Here is a 6,000-nt window from a genome sequence, read left to right as displayed (position 1 = left end):
CGCCTGTTGAGTGAAGCGGAGGCACGCAGAAAAGAAAAATCCCAGGAGTTGGTAACGAAGAAGATGCAGGCGGTAACGGAAGAGATACGTGAACCGGAACCGGTGACTGCGGTGGATGATTTCAAGATCGACTTTAGGGCAGCCGCGAGGGATGCTCTAAACAGAGTCCAGCAGGAGTTGGTGACGAAGGAGATCGAACAAAAGGTGAAGCTCGAACTACAGAATGAGAAAATACAGGAAAAACTGAACGCCTTCGAGGCATCACAAGTTGAAGAAACGAAAGCACCAAGCAGTTTGAGCATGAAACTAAACGTGATCTTTGGGCAGACATTCGGAATGGTGCCACAAGGAAGCAGAATACAGTCAATAATTTCGGTTGCGGGACATCAGGTGATCAGAAACATAAGTGAACCCTCAGAGTTCACTATGATGCATTTAGACACATATGCAGATTATTTGAGGCAGGTAGAGCCACGCACTGAGTCGAGGGCTGTACGAGGGTTGTTGACAACGGGTGGCCCTCGAACGAAGAAACTCCATGGGCGCTACAAGGAAGTCTATGGACCGTATCAAGTGATGCTGAACGTGGACGGGATCAGTATCTACACTAGGACCTACGTGATGACAGACAGTGACCAAATAGGTCAAATCTATTTGGGTGAAGAAGAACTTAAAGTCCGTAGGATAGGCCATGACACCATGATGGAGGAAGATGCGGTTCACATTGGATACGAAGCAGATGTGACTGCACATCTGCTCGACACCAACGGGAAGAAAATCGGAGTCACATGGCTTGTGGACACAGGAGCGGTAGTGAGTGTGATGCCGATAAAAACTTGGGAAAGAATGGGCTTCACGAGGGAAGATCTAATTCCAACGAATCTGCGACTGGCCGCCGCCAATCGAGGAGCAATTTACGTAGCCGGAAGAACACCAATAATGGTTCTCCACATGGGAGGACGGGATCTTTGGATGAGCTTCCTGGTGGTAGAGAATTTGGACGATGCCGACCAATTCATCTTGGGCAGAGATTTTTTCTGGAATTTCGACGTTATGAGAAACCCGGACCGGAAGTATGTAAGACGACCAATTAATAGGATAGTAACGGATGAAAATAAGGTGCCAATCTTTTTAGATATAAAGGTAAAACTAGCGCCGGGCCAAGCTGTGGTAGCTATTTGTAGGATGATAAATTTGAACTCGTTAAGTGATAGCAAACAGGTTTGTCTAGTACCGAACCCAAAAAATCAAAATTCAGTGATTTTAGGCCGGAGCTTCTCGATAACTCGAAACGCACTGTGTGTCAGTGTGTTATTGAACACACTGGACATCACGGTTTCAATCCAGCGTGGAAAGAAACTTCGTTACGCTTTGCCGATGAGGACCGACTATAACTATGAAGAGGCACAAAACTTGAAGAGATATGACGTAAAAAACAGCCCTTATCATGCCAACAAAGATATAATTTTTTAAAAAATTAATAAATTTAAACCTATTCATAAACTGTTTTCAATGAAATCCGAAACGGAAGCAGTAGAAGCTGTGTTGACAAGGAAGGCTCCCAGGACGGACACACAGCTCCTGAGCTTCCTAGGGTTTGCCAACTACTACCGTGAGTTCACAAAAGGATATGAAGACAAGGTGTATCCGATGCAGAAGCTGATGCGCAACAAAGGGAAAAAGTTCGAAAGGAACGAAGAAGCACAAGCTGCCTTCGAGAACATAAAGCGGGAACTGTGCGAAGCGCCAGTACTAGGCATGCCTACAGAGAAGAGCATGTATTAACAATTTTTTACGATGAACTGGACAAATTGAGAAGGGTCAGTTTGGACTGACAGGCTCAACTTTTATTTCATGAAGAGATGCTCTGATTTGTAACAACTGTGGAGGTACAATCGTTGCTGATGAAATCCCGCGAAACAGGAAGGCTAACGGGAGAACTTTCTTCCTTTCCGATCGTGAAGAACAGGCTTCTTGACGCTGATTTGAGAAGTCGGAGAGGTTTCGAAGAGTAACAGTAAACTGAAATTTTAACAACTTGTACCTTTCCGGAATACCTCGAATTGAAATTATTTAACATCAGATTCATTTTCAGGTAATGAGAAGCTAGGAATCAAGGTATTTGGTCGAGCCATCTCCGATAGATAGGATGATTATCTCTACTGAGCAAAAACAATAGTAATATGGTAACTCAAGTGTATTGATGTAGCATCCCTAATTTTAAGAGTAACCTCCTAGTCTAGGGATTCTGAAACCTAGCCATGAGCTAAATTTTTTACATGTAATCTCGCTAAATTGAAAAGTTTGCCCGATAATTTTAAAGAGAAGAAACGATTTTGTCGACCCGATGTTATGAGAACTACAATGAACTGGCTATGGAAGAGATGGTTAAAAGCACGTAAGGCTCTCTTTAGACGCTAGCCAGTCGTTTTAGGCCTAGCTTTTTTTCCGTCCGTCTGTACTTCCGGGCGAATATTTGCAACGCTCCTAATCAAAAGCCTGAAGGGTGGTCTTGAACGCGAAAGCCTTCCGGATTCTTCGATTTAGCTTTTTACACTGTTTCAGACCAAGGTTCACGTATCGTAAAAGATGAGAGGATTGGCCGTCATAAATATAATGAAAAAAAAACAAGAACAGTAGAAAAAAACCTGGAAGAAAACATCCCCCCAAAGGAGATGCGATCCGACATTCCCGTTTGTTATTGTTAGATATAGTGCTGTTAGGGACATTTGTATCAAATTGACAGGAAGCAGCAGGAGGGGTCAAAAAGAAAACAACAATCGAGCGTTGGGTATCTTAAAATTTTTTTGTATTCATTTCGTACGCAAATTACGATATCAATCTGTGAGGTGCTCGACAGTCACTGCACTGTAGTGACCCTTCACCGAGTTGCAAAATTCCAACTTAAGCACCTCGTTTTGGATATTGAACAAACCCGGAGGGGTATAATACTATTGGTACTACTACTTGTACTACCCGAATTGATATTCCCATTTTGTTTTTCAATCAAATAGACCGTGCTAAGACCAGCTTTTAAGGTGAAAATATTTTTATTTTTATCCCCCAATAAACTCGATTTTTGAGATATCCATATTTTTTGGAACAGAATAAACCACTAAATTATTGAAACATATCGTAAGCTAACTAGTATACCACGAGGAACCAGTTGATTTCAGTCCGGATATTGATAGAACAAATTAATTGTTGAGATCCGATTTCTCGCGATTTTTGAAAAAACGTAACGCCGCAAATTTTTTTCGAAGTTTTTGAATTAGTCAGATAAAAAAGTAACATACACTAATGAGTTGACAGGTTTTAGAACTCGTTTACCGGTAACTTTCCTAATCCCAGTGAAATTGGACTTGATGAGTTTGATTTTGTGGATTCAACTATCCAAAGGGGTCCATTTTCCATTGATTTTGGCAAATCTTTTCGGCTGAAAGTTTTTCGGAACAGAATAAATCACTAAATTATTGAAATTTATCGTAAGTTAACTAGTATACCTAGGGGAACCAGTTGAATTTAGTCCGGACATTGATTTAACAAACTAAGTTCTCCCGGCAGCCAAAGGTGGCTTGATCATTTTTGCTGCTCGTCTACTAGCTTTACCCGCTTTCTTAGCCTCAGCAGTAGGAGCGATATCTTTGGTTTGGAGCATGCTAAAGCAATTTTGGCTGACGGGAGAACTGCTTGTAAAAACTGTTTATCGTCCATTTTCACGTTAGTGACCTTGCATAACGAATTTCTTAGTAATTTGTCGTAGCTCTTGTTTGCAAAAAACATGGGCTCGTACAAGGGCTTGTACGAAACAAATATAGGAGTTTTGGCCCGCTAAAGCAATTTTGGCTGCCGGAAGAATTGCTTGTAAAAACAGCTTGTCATCCATTTCCACATCAGTGACCTTGCATAACGAATTTCTTAGTAATTTGTCGTAGCTCTTATTTGCACAAAGCAAGGGCTCGTACGAAAAAAACATAGGGTTTTTGGATTGCTAAAGCAATTTTGGCTGCCGGGAGATTTGCTTGTAAAAACTGCTTATCATCCATTTTCACATCAGTGACCTTGCATAACGAATTTCTTAAAAATTTTTCGTAGCCCTTTTTTGCTGAAGACAAGGGCTCGTACTAAAAATTATAGGTGTTTTGACATGCTAAAGCCAATTTTGGTTTTCGGGAAAACTGCTTATAAAAACTGGTTATCATCCATTTTCACATTAGTGACCTTGCATAAAGAAATTCCTAGTAAATTGTCGTAGCAAATTACTCCTATATTATTACTCCCACAGCAAATTACTCCAAATAAATTACCCAGCCTTTAGCATGACAAAACTCCTATACTTCTTTTGTACGAGCCCTTGTTTTTTGCAAACAAGGGCTACGACAAGTAACAAAGAAATTCGTTATGCAAGGTAACTGAGGTGAAAATGGATAATAACCAGTTTTTACAAGCAGTTCTCCCGGCAGCCAAAAGTGGCTTGATCATTTTTGCTGCTCGTCTACTAGCTTTACCCGCTTTCTTAGCCTCAGCAGTAGGAGCGAAATCTTTGGTTTGGAGCGTGCTAAAGCAATTTTGGCTGCCGGGAGAACAGCTTGTAAAAACTGTTTATTGTCCATTTTCACATTAGTGACCTTGCATAACGAATTTCTTAGAAATTTGTCGTAGCTCTTCTTTGCAAAAAACAAGGGCTCGTACAGGGGCTTGTACGAAAAAAATATAGGTGTTTCGTCATGCTAAAGCCACTTTTGGCTGCCGGGAAAACTGCTTGTAAAAACTGGTTATCATCCATTTTCACATCAGTGACCTTGCATAACGATTTTCTTTGTAATTTGTCGTAGCTCTTGTTTGCAAAAAACAAATGATCTTACAAGGGCTCGTACGAAAACAAAATAGGAAATTTGACTTGCTAAATAATTTTGGCTGCTGGGAGATTTGCTTGTAAAAACTGCTTATCATCCATTTTCACTTCAGTGACCTTGCATAACGAATTTCTTAGTAATTTGTCGTAGCTCTTGTTTGATAAAATATGGGCTCGTACGAAACAAAATATAGGACTTTTGGCTTGCTAAAGCAATTTTGGCTGCCTGGAGATTTGCTTGTAAAAACTGCTTATCATCCTTTTTCACATCACTGACCTTGCTTAACGAACTTCTTAGTAATTTTTCGTAGCCCTTGTGGCTTGATCGTTTCTTCTGCTCGTCTTCTAGCTTTACCCGCTTTCTTAGTCTCAGCAGTAGGAGCGATGAATGCCGTAAGCAAAATCTTTGGTTGGGAGCTTGCTAAAGCAATTTTGGCTGCCGCGAGAACTGCTTGTAAAAACTGGTTATCATCCATTTTCACATTAGCGACTTTGCATAACGAATTTCGTAGTAAATGGATAATAACAAGTTTTTACAGGCAGTTCTCAGGGCAGCCAAAGGTGACTTGATCGTTTCTTCTGCTCGTCTGCAAGCTTTACCCGCTTTCTTAGCCTCAGCAGTAGAAGCGATAAATGCCTTAAGCGAAATCTTTGGTTTGGAGCATGTTAAAGCCACGCTTGGCTGCCGGGAATACTGCTTGCAAAAACTGGTTATCATTCATTTTCACGTCACTGTCATGCATAACGTTTTTCTTAGTAAATGGATAATAACCAGTTTTTACAAGCAGTTCTCATGGCAGGCAAAGGTGGCTTGATCGTTTCTTCTGCTCGTCTACTAGCTTTACCCGCTTTCATAGCCTCAGCAGTAGGAGCAATAAATGCCTTAAGCGGAGTGTTCTGTTTGGAGCATGTGGATGGAACCTATGATGATGCGCTTTAACGGTGGTTTGAACTTGGAAAAATTAAAATGTGTCAGTAAAATGAAATACAAAAAAAATTGGAGAGAGCCAATTTTTGACGGCGAAACTGCAGACTTGATTTTACGACTCGAACCAAGGGACGTAAAAAGATTCAACGCGTTCCAAAATAAATTTGGCTCCCAATGGTTGAACGTCATCCGAGCAAATTTTTAATGTTAAAATTGT

Source organism: Symsagittifera roscoffensis, chromosome 4 (genome assembly GCF_963678635.1).
Source record: "Symsagittifera roscoffensis chromosome 4, txSymRosc1.1, whole genome shotgun sequence".
Lineage (NCBI taxonomy): Eukaryota > Metazoa > Xenacoelomorpha > Acoela > Convolutidae > Symsagittifera > Symsagittifera roscoffensis.
This window is presented reverse-complemented; position numbering follows the sequence as displayed.